This window comes from Stegodyphus dumicola, chromosome 8, assembly GCF_044657685.1.
Source record: "Stegodyphus dumicola isolate Sdum_Otavi_A_Nest chromosome 8, ASM4465768v1".
Classification (NCBI taxonomy): domain Eukaryota; kingdom Metazoa; phylum Arthropoda; class Arachnida; order Araneae; family Eresidae; genus Stegodyphus; species Stegodyphus dumicola.
Genome location: NC_140775.1, coordinates 104,513,995 through 104,529,645, shown reverse-complemented (window position 1 = coordinate 104,529,645; position 15,651 = coordinate 104,513,995). Strand labels below are relative to the sequence as shown.

Here is a 15,651-nt window from a genome sequence, read left to right as displayed (position 1 = left end):
ATTCTTGCATTGAGAAGAGCTAAATCGCTTTTTAAATGGCTAAAATTGCCATTTAAAATGACATTTTCTAGAATACTGTCGTTCCGCATGATTTCTTGAATGTACAGTGTTGTAATCAAAAGTGACAGTTATTGCACAACATGAGACTGTATAAAAATTTTGCTCATTAAATTTAAGGTATCCGAACACGTTGAAAAAGATAATTTTGGCAAAAAAAATGGCAATTTTCTTTTATTCGTTCATTGGATAAACTGTTTATTTAGCTTTCCAAAACTAGTATGCTTTTGTTTATACGTTAATTAGAAACCAAGATATTAAGGATTTCATAAAGACGCAAAAACCGGAAATGGGCATTTAAATCACCGAAAGTGCCATTCAAAGGGTTGAAAAGAGCTAGAAATGGAGATAAATAATTTGTTGTCTTTGAAATGTAATGTCAAGACTTTTAAAGAGAGGGAATTTATAGAATCTTATCTGTAGTCTGTTCAGCAACATGAAATTATTTCCAATAAAATGCAATATTTTTATTAATTACCTGTGGAAAGCGTTATGTCCTCGCTTGAGTTTGATTTGATTCGACACATTGCGTACTGTAATTAGATTTATCTTAGTCTTTGATTATTTTTAAAAATATTCTACTTTAAAGTATAATAAAGGGTCATAAAAAATCGAAGTCGTGTGTTTGTAAACGAAAATGCATAAGGAACAAATTTATGAAACGTGTTGCGAAGGAAGTGGAGAATATTATTAATAAAGTAATTTCCATCGAATGAACTAAAAATAAAATGTTTCTCATCGGCAGGGGATATTTTTGAAAGTGATTTGTGACGTAGATATTTATACTCAAGTAGTGTCACTAAATATGAATGCGTAAGTCATATTCAAAAGCCCCGTTCCAAAGCTAGAAAATTGAAGGGAAAACAAAAATATCTTGATGGAGGGGTCAACGGCGTTCACTAATGATGTCTTTATTGACAAACTTTAAAATGGAGTTAGAATCAGGAACAATGAACGTTAGAATCAGGAACAATATTTGCTGTAATTGCTCCATTTTCTCACACTTTGTCTAGTGCAAAACTACTTATACATGGTCAGTGCCCAGATGGACTAGACATTTTTTGTAAATATTAGCGAGCTGTATCAGTTAGAAGAGTGTACACAAACAAATCTAAAGGACTGGGCCAAAGAATGTAATTAATATTCTTCAGAGTGTATATAAAACTATGTGAGCAGAAGCTCTTTTAAAAGTGCTTATAAAAAAAGACACAAAATGCAAACAAAATTTTAATGACATTTTTTGGAAATTTATACCGATGGTTGCCATTGTGAAATTACAAACTCTTAAGTTGGGGGCATATATAGCTGTTATACACTTTAACAGAGTGCTTTTAGGCTTACTAGATATTTTAAATTATATAGGTATGCAACATGGTGAATATGCAGTCGAGAGATTTAGTAAGCTCGACAGGGAGCGATTAAGGAAATCAAAATATCACTCACTACCCAGAGTAAAAATTGACACAAAAAACAAATAGGCTGAATATAAACAGAAAAACAGATAAAGTTGAACAAACGGAAGGTATAAGCTATAGATATGGGGAGTTTTAGGTATCCGGGTCACTTTAAATGCATTTTTCTCAAAATCTATTTTTTCTAAAAACTGGCTCACTTGGTGCACGATAAATCAAATTATTATTATTTAATTTTTATGAAACTTTGTATGCTTAATCAATATATAGTTATCTAGGGAATGACATACCAGAATATTTATACATTAAATATTTTTGAAATTATGGCCTGTTATTTAAATAATAAGACCGTGAATTTATACAAAATCTCATAAAATATTTCAAAATTCTGTAATATTTTTACTATTTGAGATATCTTTAAAATCCTATGTTATTCCCTAGATAAAAGCATGTAATTTATTATTATATGACTTTTTTAATATAATTATTTTTTTATATAGAATGTTTCAAATTGTTTTAAAATTTGCTTAAAATTTCATGTAAATTTAATATTTTTTGCAGGATAATAATAGAATATATTACATTTTGATATTCCATCATTAATCTCTGTAAATAATAAATGAGAAAATGTGTTTATAGTATACCTATACTGCTTTTTTGAAAAAAAGTGCTCCGAACGTGGTCGGATACCTTAATTTAAATTTTAAAAAATGCTTCAAATATAATGCCTATAAAATCAACTCTTTCTAAGGATAAGAATTAATCCTAAAATAGTACCTGTTTACAGTAGAGATTAATTATTTTCTATTTATGATGAATTTAGAATCATTGCTTATTTTTTATCTTAATTTGTTCGTCATTCTAAAATTAGCAATTTGCCTTGAATGAATATTGTTTCTAAGAATGAATAGAAAATTATGAGAAGGTTAATATTCAATAATATGCTGTCTTGCTTCCATTGAGGGGTGTGATAAAAATTCAGCATATATATAAGATATAATTCCCACTTCAATTTATGTTGTTGTTGTTGTATGGTAATGAACACAGTATAATAAATATATTTTTCTTTGATATTTTATACCTTGTTCTATATTTTGTTCCGTTTATATATACCTATACATAGATATATATAATTTAAGGATACCATATTAACTACTACATATAAAACCCAAAAGTGAATCAATAATGTATTTTTCAGTATTTTTTTATTTCATTCTGAAGAATTTTCCGTAGTCTAGTTTGCGTTATTTTATTCATAAGTCTCAAATAAAAACAATTATTGTTTATATGTCATTAGAAAATTAACCAAAAAGCAGCTACCACAATGTAATTGAAAAACAATCCTTAGACGTGAAATGGTTGAAAGCCATTTGGGTTATGACTGTTTTCTCACATACTCAGCTACTTCGCATACATGGAACATAGCATTCGAAATGAAAAACTCAATATTTACTACAAATTCATTCGTGTAACAAATATCTGTCTTTCTACACCTATGGCTTTTTAAAAAAAAGATTTTTTTTTGCCTTACAGTTTATCGTTCAATAATACATTTGCATCGTAAAAAATTGCATTCATTCGAAGAATTCAATTTGTATTTTCCTCTGTATAAATTTGAATGTAGAGAAGTTAGATGTTTAAACAACTTCCATATTTTCTCAAGATCCCGAGCAAGATTATCCCTGCTTTTCAGCTCCCCCCCCCCCATGAAAAAGGAGGTTGTAAATTTACAACTTTACCATATATAGGCTGATTTCTCCTCTCCTCTTCCACCAAACCACGCTAGAGGGCATTTGGCTTGCCGCATATTTAGAGTGCCACCAGGCCGCACTGACACTATACATTTACAAACATCCACGCCTTCTCCTGGATTCAAACCCGGGCCCTTCGGCACGGCAGTCAGCGACGGTAACCACTATACTGGTTGGGCAGCACTTCAATTTATAATAGCCTTTTTTTTAATCCAAATTCTCTCTCTATTCCAAAAACCTCAAAATTGGGCAGTCAAAATGCTTAACCCTTTGACTGCCCAATTTGTGAACCGAAATCGCTTCCAAAATTGTGTGTGAGTTGATTTTTTTTTTTTTTTTTTTTTTTCATTTTTTAAATCTATATATATATTTGAGAATTGAAAAATGTACTTTTTCTTTCTAGAAAATATTTTAATATAGATTTTTATCATGAGAAACGAAGTTGCCAGAAAAAACAATTTCAGATGTTATCACCAAAAAAAATCTGTTTTTAAATAAATTTCAGTCGAATGACAGTTAATTTTTATTTATTGCATAATATAAAAAAGTAAAATGCATAAAATTTAAGAAAATATAAAGCGCTAAGGGAAAAATACCTTAGAAATGTAATTTAGTATGATAGAATTCAAAACAGGGTTCAAGGCTAAGTCTAGCTTCACAGTTTTTGCGCCAGATTCAATAAATCTAATTAACAATCAATCTAATTATTAATCTAATTAATAATTTAATTAAATAATCAAGATAATCGCTGAACGTTTTCTATCAGCCATTTCTGTAAGAAAAAAGCGCCAAAAAGTGAAGTTTGAGCGCTAATACCACGCGCCCTCAAATGCCGCAATTTAGTGGACAACTAACGATATCTGTTGGCCGAAACGTAAACTAAACGCCTAATACTATATATAATTTATTTCAATGGTTAAACGGGGAAAAAACGGTATGCGCTCCTCAATAAAAGAAGAAAAACATATGCCCGCGGAAATCGCAAGATAAGCAAATTTTGCTACATTTGAGTTGCTCGTGGAAATCGCGGGATGATCAGGCAGAGGGTTAAAAGAAATCTTTCTTAAGTACATTGTTTCAACATTAATGCCATTATATGATTCTTGGGTAATGCACGTGGCACATAATTTTTTCAAATGTGCTTTCAGTTTTCCATAATGTTTACTATCCCACAAATTATGCTGAATTAAAATGAACTATAAAAGCTCAGGACTGACTGCTGAATTTGCCGCCTAACCGGTATAGCGATTAGTGGTACTGAACGCCATACCGGAAGCCCCGGGTTCGTATCCCGGAGAAGGCATTAATGTTTGTATAGTGTCTATGCAGCAGTGGGGCATTCAAAATACACAGTTAGAATATCCTCTTGAAAGGTTGGTGGTATGGAAAGAGAGGCAAAAGACACTCAGACCAACCCACCCAACAGAGATTCTTTCGAAAAATTGAGAGAAGAAGTTGAAGAAGTAGTAAGTTCTGGTGAATTTTATTCTAATATACCTACATGAAACAAGATAGAAGAGAATCATGCCGAAGTAAAATATAAAACTAGGTAAAGCAACAACAAATGGTACAACACACCCCAAACGTAAGGTAGCTGCTTTGCCTAATTTTATGCCTACATGGAAGTCCTTCAACATGTACCTGTCTGTTAAAATAAAAATTGCCTGCTATAATATCTTCTTTATCACTAAAAATTGCCTGCTATAATATCTTCTTTATCACTAAAAATTGCCTGCTATAATATCTTCTTTATCACTAAAAATTGCCTGCTATAATATCTTCTTTATCACTAAAAATTGCCTGCTATAATATCTTCTTTATCACTAAAAATTGCCTGCTATAATATCTTCTTTATCACTAAAAATTGCCTGCTATAATATCTTCTTTATCACTAAAAATTGCCTGCTATAATATCTTCTTTATCACTAAAAATTGCCTGCTATAATATCTTCTTTATCACTAAAAATTGCCTGCTATAATATCTTCTTTATCACTAAAAATTGCCTGCTATAATATCTTCTTTATCACTAAAAATTGCCTGCTATAATATCTTCTTTATCACTAAAAATTGCCTGCTATAATATCTTCTTTATCACTAAAAATTGCCTGCTATAATATCTTCTTTATCACTAAAAATTGCCCGCTATAATATCTTCTTTATCACTAAAAATTGCCTGCTATAATATCTTCTTTATCACTAAAAATTGCCTGCTATAATATCTTCTTTATCACTAAAAATTGCCTGCTATAATATCTTCTTTATCACTAAAAATTGCCTGCTATAATATCTTCTTTATCACTGATACTGAATTTTTATTGCATATAAGCACACATAATTCTTGATTTAAACATTTTAAACCTTGTTTACTTAAGAGATGCATACACAAGTGATAAAAACGAAGCAGATCCATAGTGTGAATTGCACTATAACTAGTGGACTATAGAGTGAACTCTGTTCTAAAGGTATATATACTATTAATGCGGTAACGAGTTCCCTCAGTAAAAAACTCATAAAGTGAACAGAATACAATTCGAAACATCATCATCGCCATTCTGAATAAGAGATGCGCACTAAATGGTGTTGTAGAATCTTTAAACTAAAGAATTATGTCTTAATGAATAAAATACAAATTCTATAATGAATGACTATTATGCTTATATATGAGGTAAAATTTTCCTCCATTGTATAGGACTGCGTAAACACGATTTAGGAATTACCAAGTAAGCAAAACCTAATTTTAATCAATAGAAATGCTACCAATGTATATAATTTTGCCTAACATGCATATATAAATCACGTAAATACTCTCCGCTATACCTTATATTTTATTATTGATAACAATAATACTATTGTCATTTCAAATACCCGGACACTTGCCAATTAATAATTCATCAAGAATGACCAAAATCCATCATCCGTTTTAGCTTTCTCATCACCGAGAACGTTGCCCAGGGTGCCCTGTCTCAGGTAATCGGGTTACACTTGTGAGAAAGAGGAAAGTTCTTTCCAAATTTTAATGGTGAACGTCTCGAACGACGGATCTAATGATTGCCCCCTTCGCCTGACATAAACCTCTCGAGACGGCTTTGGGCTGGACAGTCCTCTCATGTTCCAAAGACACTAAACACTTACAAACTTTCATGCCTTCACTTGGACTCGAATCCAGTCTCTCAAGGTTAGGAATTACCCTGCTGCCATAGCATTGCGACAAGGCAAATTGGAAACAGTAATAAAGTATGGCGTCTAATTTGTAAACATTGTAGATTGGTAGGAGATATTCAGTTTTACACCCCACACTATATAGTACTTAAGGAGTGATATTTCGTAAAGCCCGCCGTTCAAGCGTGTTATATTGACTTAACACGTTCATGCCGGGGCCAATTTTTATGTTCTTCGCCGTGAGACGGCGCTCGAACTTTTGCCGCGTTTCATCTGGCGGCGCGCGATTATTACCTGTTCAAACCTGTATACGAGTTGTACGTTTGCTAATAGTTATTAATTATAATTTTTATTAAAAAGTTTTTATAATAAATAAACATTAATTTTTCTTTATTTTAATTTTCAGCGTCTAATAACACAATCGAATGCGTACCACCGGTGGTACGCGCCGCCCGATGAGACAGATTAGTGCGGGCCACAGGTGGCCCGCGCCGGCGTGAACGCGTTAATTGAACTAAAAAAAAATGAATACAATTTTTAATTCTATGAAAGGAAGATGACTTAAATGAAAAAATGAAGCATGAAAAAAATGTCTGGAAGTTCTGACAGTTGCCCATTTTATATGCATAATATGACCTGAATTATTTAGTCGAATGAATTCTAATTATGCGCTTGTTTATAATTTTCTACGTCTGACAGTTAATTAAGTCCTTCGTGTTCTGTAAGGTTCATTGCTGGTATAGATAACATTACGATAATTACGATAAAATATTTGGTTATTGCGAATTTCTTAATTACTGCGCCATTGAATAATTTGATATTTTCTAAATTATAAAAACCAATTATACGTAACAGGTAATTTAGATAAGCAGGAATATATCAAGAACTTTTGAAAACAAAAATAAATAACTGACAGGAATAAATCGTGACTAAAAAGCATGACATGCGTTCTTAAATCAAATCTAGGTTAATTTTACGCTATGATTGCCTGATCTTAAATTTGAGATTAGGAATTTCATTTTGGAAAACTAAATTCATCATTTAATTAATATAAGACAGAGAGTTTTAATTATTTACTTGATAACGTATAAGGTATTTCTCCCGCCTTCTTAGCATGCCTTCGTGGTTTAGTGGTCAGCACGCTCGGAGCATATTCGAGAGGTCCGTGGTTCGAGTCCCGGCGAGGGCATTGCTTTCATTTTTCATGTCTCCTGCTTCGAAATAAGCTAATAGCTCTACAAACAATCTGATTATGGCTTTTCATTGAGTCCGAATCATAATTACATTTCATTCAATCCTAGAACATTGATGAAACTGCTGTAAATTTCGCAGCAGAAATAAAAGAAAATATATTTTTTTTCTTTTTTTTTTCTCCCCTGTTTGAAGTAAATGTGTACCTGAATCTCGAGTTGTGAGAGGTAGTTTAAACATAAGACTGGGCATTCTTGAGCATAAACGCAATTCCTAAGTCCACTGTTTCGAATTCAAATCTCATATAACTGCTGATTCATTCTTCAAGACGAAACTTTGTAAAACCTCAAAATGGTCTAAATGCGAATCCAATCACTTTTAGATTGCCCATACATTTTGGCGACGGAAAGGCTAAAGCCATGTATATGATTTTTGCATCCTTGCAAATGTATAAAATAAGACTAAAAGGCCGAAAATAGGAAATACTCATCGGACATGTGAGTTCTGGGTCTTCCTATGTAACTTGGGAATGATTACACATACAGGAAGTGTCAAATATGTGTGCTTTAATAGCAGATAATTATTTTAATTTTAGCTCTTTTTAGGTTTAACGAAGTTGAAATAAAAAATGAAATTAGACTAAGCTTTAACAAAGAAAATTTATCCTACAGTGCTACCGGAAATTTTTCGAAAATAGAGACTAAAGTGAAACGTTAGGAAAGAATTTCGAACACTTTCACCTATCGGACTTACCATCACTCAAATTAGCGACACGTTTGAAGCAGATGAAACTGCTTGGAATGCATATATATATGCCCAGAAAGACTACGGACGTCAATGAACTATACAATCTTTTACGGAAACATATGGACAAAACTGCAGAAAATACGTGAGGCAAGCAAATCAGGAGACAGGAATTTCAAAACCATATGCTCATCCTATTTTGAAGTACTGTCATTTACATTCCAAGTATAATCCATGCTGTCATTGGAGATAATCCATACAGAATAGAACAGTTATGCGAATAGTACTTGGAAATACTTGGTGAAATATGCAGAAGATACGCGATTCCCATAAATGATTGTTTGGAGCGATAACATTTAAAAACAAATGTTATACGAAAAAACAATTCATTTCTATAGATTATTTTAGACTTTTAAAATAAGCCATATATTAATAAAACATGATCATTCAAAATGTATACACTTTTTTAAAACAGCCTGTAACATTTTTAAGATAACGAAGTATTTTGCAATGAACATATGTAGATCCTCTAACTAAAGCATTATACTTGAATAATTAAACCGGAAGTCTATAATGAATGTCTGTCATTGTTTACTTTGTAACACAAAAGGACCGAACTTTTTTGTGGGGGGGGAATTGCATAAAAGTGGTTTGTGAATTACGAGTAAATAGAGATTAATATTAAAACGTACGGAGTTATTATCATAAATATGGTAGCACGCTTAAAGGAATATCACGATCAAGATGCAATCCGTGTTCAAAGTAATAGATTCATTAAAATTTTTCGAGATTTGTAGATTTCTCGTATATGTAAAACTGAATTAAGGAAAAGAACTTTAGAGCTTGCTCTTTTGCAATCAAGAAATAAGGAACTTCAAAAGTAAATATCGTCTTTTGTTTTCTTTTAAAACAGTTAACACGACTTTGCGAATTCTGTAGATTGTTTATTTCTGTGTGCGATTTACATATCTATCGATAATATCATATGCTAAGTTTCGTGTGATGATATTTGCGGTTTTTTAAAAGCGTGTACTAATAGAAGTTATTCGTCTGAAGGAATTAAGAACAGGAAATAAGATAAAAAGGTGACACATTTTAAATTCTTTCGTTTATCTCTGTTAAGCTAGAGAGAAAACTTTAATGACCTTGGAAAAGAGATGTTTCTTTTCTAATCCTTGTTCATATATGTAATCCATTGTTATTAACCATTGTGCGGAACTTATATATCTTGAAAGTACAAAAAAATTAAATTTACTTTACAATAGAATAAGAAGCACTTTGTAAATTAAGAATAACAATGATTCATCCTTAGAGTATTAATTAAAAAACAAATGATCCACAAGAAAATGCAGAATAAAAAATTATTCTTTCAAAATATACACTTAAAAGCATGATAATTCAAAGTGTAAAAATCATGATAGTTATTCATGAATATTTTGTTGCAATTGATATTCAATGTAGTTATTTCATACTGGTGTTTTTTCAACTACCAAGGAAAAAACATTTCAGCTGATTAACAGCTCCTCTATCACAAAAAGTATTTAATTGAAAACTATTTTGTGCAAAAATATTATACACATTTTAAGATTAAATTCTTCGGGGCTTATAAAAAATTATACTTTCTTCGGAGAAATAGTTTATTTTTTGGACGAAGTTTCAAAAATACAATACGTTAGTTTTCAAAAATATGGCTTTTCAGAGTAGTTTTAGGTGACTTAGTTTAGATGAAATATATGTAAATATATGCAAATAAATTTTTGGAAGAATTTGCTTTCGTTGCTGTCTTCTCAGATTATGTCTTTCTTTTTATAAAATGTGCAGTTAGTCAAAATAGCTTCCAAGGAAATTAATTTGATGTCTTTTTAAAGATGATCAGAAAATACATTTCTATTAGTCGTACAACAACGCATAGGTTCGAACTTTTATTCAGTATGTAACAATCTAATAAACTTTTTGTTTAACCAATAATATAGTTCAACATTCGTTCCTTAAAAGAAAATTTATGCGAAATTATGCAAAATGAATAAAAAAGGAGGTACATTCAACTTGAAATCACGCCTTCGTTTTTTTGAATGCAGGAGAGAAAAATGGAATTTTTTTGATTTTAAGTTAGATTTCATGTAGATGGACAAGCTTCTGTCTGAATGCTTTTCAGCTGTGTATTTGCTTAATGATATCATTAATATATGAGTAAAATAAAAAGCTGACATTCGTTTCATTCGATTGCTTTTGTTGAAAGTTTTACATTTTCAAAAAAGAAAAATTAAGTGAAATTTCTATTTGAAAATATATAATATTAATATATATATATATATATATATATATATATATATATATATAAGAAATAATTTGGAAAATTTGAAGTCATATGTTTTATAGTAAATAAATGTGCATAGGAGAAGTTTGGTATCATGTGCGATTTTGATGTTCCTTTTTACTTCCTTGTACAAGGAAGTAAAAAGGAAGTATTGTAATCTCGAAAAGTTTCAGGCAGCATATTTCAACGAAAATATCCATTTTGACCGCTATCGAAAGCAATTTAACGATGTTTTTGCGTGATATCTGTACGTAAGAACAGAATAAAAGACTCGTTTCCTCGCATTATAAAACTGCTTTAAAATTAATTCTGAAGAGAATTTTTCGTGGCGTCTGTACGAGCGTATGTACGTACGTGCGTACGTACGTACGTATCTCGCATAACTCAAAAACTAGTAACCTCAGAACGTTGAAATTTTGTATATAGGACTGCTATAACATGTAGATGTGCACCTCGTATTATGGTTGCAATCGGCCGCACCAAACGTATATAAATATATTTATATATATATCCATTCCGTTACCCGGCTCAGTGATCTCAGTTTCTTCACTCTTATATGTTTGTAAATTGTACATTTTTTGCTTTAAAAATGATTGAATTATGTTGTTTTTATCTTCCGGTTAAGGTTTTTATGCCTTTAGTAAATCTGTATGCAATATTTTTAGAATTATCAACAATTTTAAAGTTGTTTAAGTGCCGCTAAGCCTTTATTTTCATGGCGGCCATTGATTGTTTACATTTGAAACAGCAAACTAGTGGATTTGTTGCCAATCTAGAGAAATTTAGCTTTGCGACAACAAAGATAACGCCTTAATTTATTATTGCCAATTAAATCATGCTTAATCCTTTCTGGAATTTTTTCGAGGAAATAAGTGTTTAAGATTTACTTCGTAATTTTTAATATAGATATTTTGAGTTTTTATGTATTTTCGCCTTCTCGCGAAGTGAGAACTGAATTAATTGAATGAGAAATACTCAATCGTCTGTGAAAAACTCTTTTTGTTTTGTTTGCTTAATTTCTTTTATACATCATTCTAGCTTTATTATAGTATTTGAATAGAACATGTGAAAACGATTAGATAATTCTATTCTTTAAATGATATAAATTTTGTGCATTATGAGTTATAATATGAACGAAATATAATACTGTTAAGTGAATCTAGCGCCAGAATGTCGCTATGGTAAAACATACTACAGTCAATTTTAAAGAATGCATTTATTCTATTGTGATTTATGCGGTGTCGGCGAAGTAGATTTAATTCAATCCAATAAGTTTAAATGAAATGCAAGAAAAAATGCGTATAATTTAATATTCCGTACAAGGAAGTCATGAGGTGTACACATCAGAATTTTTGTTTCTAGTTAACAAGCATTTCGAAGCCGGCATAGATAAATTAGAGCAGTGAAAGTGAATATGAGATGTTCACGATGAAATTTTAGTTCAAAGTGATTTGTTTAGGTTTCCTCTGATTGACTAATAACTATTTCCTAAAATTATTATTACTTGATATCTTTATGTAAGAGCGTTGTGTAAGAAACATATGACAGCGGTTAATTTCAAAAAGACGCAGTTCAGGTTTTTGGTTTGGTTTGGTTTATTTGACAAGCTAGGGCTATCTGCCTGAGTGATGGGATGCCTTTATGGAGGACTTTCGGATGGAAACTCGCTCTTATACACGTACCCATGGGAAAAACCACGAAAATGGCCTATGCAGCCAAGCCCGTTTGCCTGGAACTGAGGTCGAACTACCAGTGTTTAGCGCTCGGCCGCTTGTGAATTAGGAAGCAGCTCATAGAGATTTATCATAAACAGTCATTATTTATAAAATGGTTTGGGTTTGGTTTATTTAATTAAGGCAAAGTACTGATAGCTATCTGCCTAAGGCGACGGATGCCTTCGTTGATAATATCTAAGGAAAACTGGCTCTTATCCATGTTACATATGGGGGGGGACCAAGAAAATGTGAATGCAGTTAGCCCGTTCGCCGGGATTTGAAACTCTAATCCAACTACTAGAATTCAGCGACTTTACCGCTCTGTTGCTAGTGTACTATACGATGGAACGGGAGAATAGACAAATCAAAATGGAAAGTTGAGGGACTATTGCAAATTAAATTAAGGATTTTGCCTTACATATTTTTTTATTTTACACACACAAACACACAGATATGTATTATATCTACTATCTACATATATACTATATACACACACATGTAACTTGAAATACAGAATATCTAGATTTATTATTTTAACAGGATGACACCATCTTTCTGATCCTTCCAAGTTTACTGATGTTAAACTCATTTAAAGCAGTTTCCGTTTAAGGTGTAAGTTAAAGTAATGTGTAAGCAATAAACATGTTCAAACAAAATCAGGTAATTATTAACAAAAGTAAAATTTTTTATGAGGTTTCTGGCAAGCATTCGGTACCCGTGCCAGAAACCAACTGTCAGATTGTGCATGGAACCAAAAACCGTCACATCGTGCACGGAATGGTAGGAATTGATATGGATTTAATGTAACAAGTTGAAAGAAATATATTGTTACGAATTTGGTATTTAAAAAAAGCTAATGTTAGTTCAATTATAAATTAAATGGTTTTATTTCTCGCGCAGTGCAGCGCGTGACGAATATTAAAAGAAAGCTAAGCCGGAAAAATTAAAAATACAAGAGCGCGTGCGTTAAATAAATAAATATCTCTTTTTGATTTCGAGAAAGTACTGAAAAATTCTAGCGCGTGATTTTAAAATCTTATAAAAGGAGGAAAACATCTCAGTTTGTAGTAGTTGCTTAGTTTGTTGTTGTTTAGAAAACTGCCGTTGTTGATTATAGCGAATTCGCGGATTAGCGTTCTTTAGCTGTTTTGAATTACGTTCTATTGTACATTTGAGTAGTTAAAAGATAACTACTGTGAGATATTGTAATACTGCATGATAATTTGAGAAAATTTAAGCATTTTTGTTGTAATAATAATAAATTTTTATTCATTTTTCATCGGACTTGTGCATTCATTTCATAACGAACCCGTACGCACGCAACAATATTACTGCAGTCAAATATTAAATTATTTTGAAAATCAAATCTTCTCTAAAATAAATTAAATTTTAGCTGTGAGTAGTAGGTAATTATAAGTCTGTTACTGAAGACAAAAAGGTATAGTGAAAGTTATCGAAAAATTTCATTGGAATTATGCATATCTATTGCTATCTTTTATTCATGTCTTGAAACAAAGCAGTCATATGAAGAGACCGCATTGTTGCATCGCTTCGAATAAATCATTTCCTTAGAAAGCTCAGTATAATGACATAATGAAAGTTAAAGTATTTTAGTCAGCCGAAACAGTTTGTTTCGCAGTAAATTTTGGAAAAATGTGAAGCTTGTTTCTGTAATAATCCTGTAGAATTTTTTCTCAGGGAAGTGCTAGTAATATAAGCTGTTCTTTCTAGAAAGCACTTTAAATAGTTATCTTTACAACATTTGTCATATTTAAATTAAAAATATGAAAAGATAAAAAAGTAATAAAAAGAGGAAACAAAGTTTTATGTAATTCACGTGTAAAATAAAGTCCATTAAAAAGTATGCAGCTTTTATTTTTGAAAATATTTTATCTTTTCAAGCTAATTTTATTCAATTTTAAAAAAAATAATTCTATATATTTACTGCAATATCCTTGAGATAATTTTTCAACTTTCAACTCTATATCTCTATATTTTTAGCATATAGTATTTGCTAATCCAGTAAAAATAGTTACGCAAGGTAATCAAAATCCCATATCGCCACAAATACTTTGCAACTATAAGTCATGTCATATTTCCCAGAAAATTAAGATATAAATTTTTATTTTAGATATATATGAACTACCGTCGCTTTAGTTACCTGAACAATACATTCAGAGCTTCCCGTAAATTAAAATCCCCATCTATGTTACTAAAGAAAAGAACTCTATATATGCATATATTTCTTTAAAATTTATACGCATATCCATTTGCTTTAGCTGTATATATGTATAAGAAGTCTAAATAAATATTATGCAGAAAAAATAAAAATTATATAATAAAATTTGTATAGTATAAGGCACTTAAATTTCATACGTAACTGCTAATTTACATACACTACATATCCTATATATGGATTTTGTATAGATGCTATAGAAGGGGTCTGTATATTGTTTTACTTTGATGACTAAGGAAGAACAAAGCACAAAAGCGTACCTGCGTAGGACCAATTATGAGTGCGCCCAGTCAAAAGAGAAAAAGTCAAGCTCCTGAAAAGGAATAATATTCCGGAGAAAGGTGCGTCGGGGAAAAGTTGCTCTTGAGCGCGCAAGGCAGCAAAACTCGGTAAATGAGTTTTAGGCCAACTTGTTTGAAGATATATACGGAACACGCGGTTTGGCAGCCCTGAGCACTCGCAACGAATTGAACTAGTTTCTCGTTTTCGCTTGAGCAACTCTAACCTGAGACATCCTCCACTAAAGAAACGCTTTTTGCCGGATCTTAAAATGGGTGTCCGTGAGAAATTTTTGGCGGCAATTTTCAGAAATCTAACATTTGCTTCATTCTTTTGTTCTATATAAAACGGTTAGAATTTGCTTCCAACTGATTAGCTTCTCAGTCACAGATTAATACAATAAAAAGGAAAATGAATGTTATAACAAATTAAGAAACGTCAACGAAAAAAATTGCAGCAAAATATATCATGGAAAATTGCTTATAATATTTTAGAACAAGCATAGCTTTCATATTTTGTTTTTGGAAAATACAGAAATACTATTTTATTATTTTCTTTTTCTTTCCAAAAACTCCCCTTTAAAAAAAGAGAGAGAGAAACACTGAAATAATAATAATAATAATAATAATAATAATAATAATAATAAAAAAAAAAGAAAAGAAAAGAAACAAATATTTCCAACTTACATCTGAAACACAAAATTATAAATTGTTCTATTATATTCGCAGATTTTTAAATCTGTCCAACTATCACAATTGCATATAATATGAATTTTTAGAAATATTTCAA

The 15,651-nt window shown here is 31.1% G+C and overlaps 1 protein-coding gene across 1 annotated transcript in view; it reads right to left on the bottom strand.

Annotated features, from left to right (window-relative positions):
- Window positions 1-15,008, bottom strand: part of LOC118190227 (uncharacterized) — a 77,833-nt gene extending 62,825 nt beyond the window's left edge. Inside the window, exon 1 of the mRNA XM_035360903.2 lies at window positions 14,844-15,008. The gene's annotated coding sequence lies outside the window, so the exon portion shown is untranslated. The remainder of the gene's footprint in view (window positions 1-14,843) is intronic.
- Window positions 15,009-15,651: the final 643 nt, after the last annotated feature.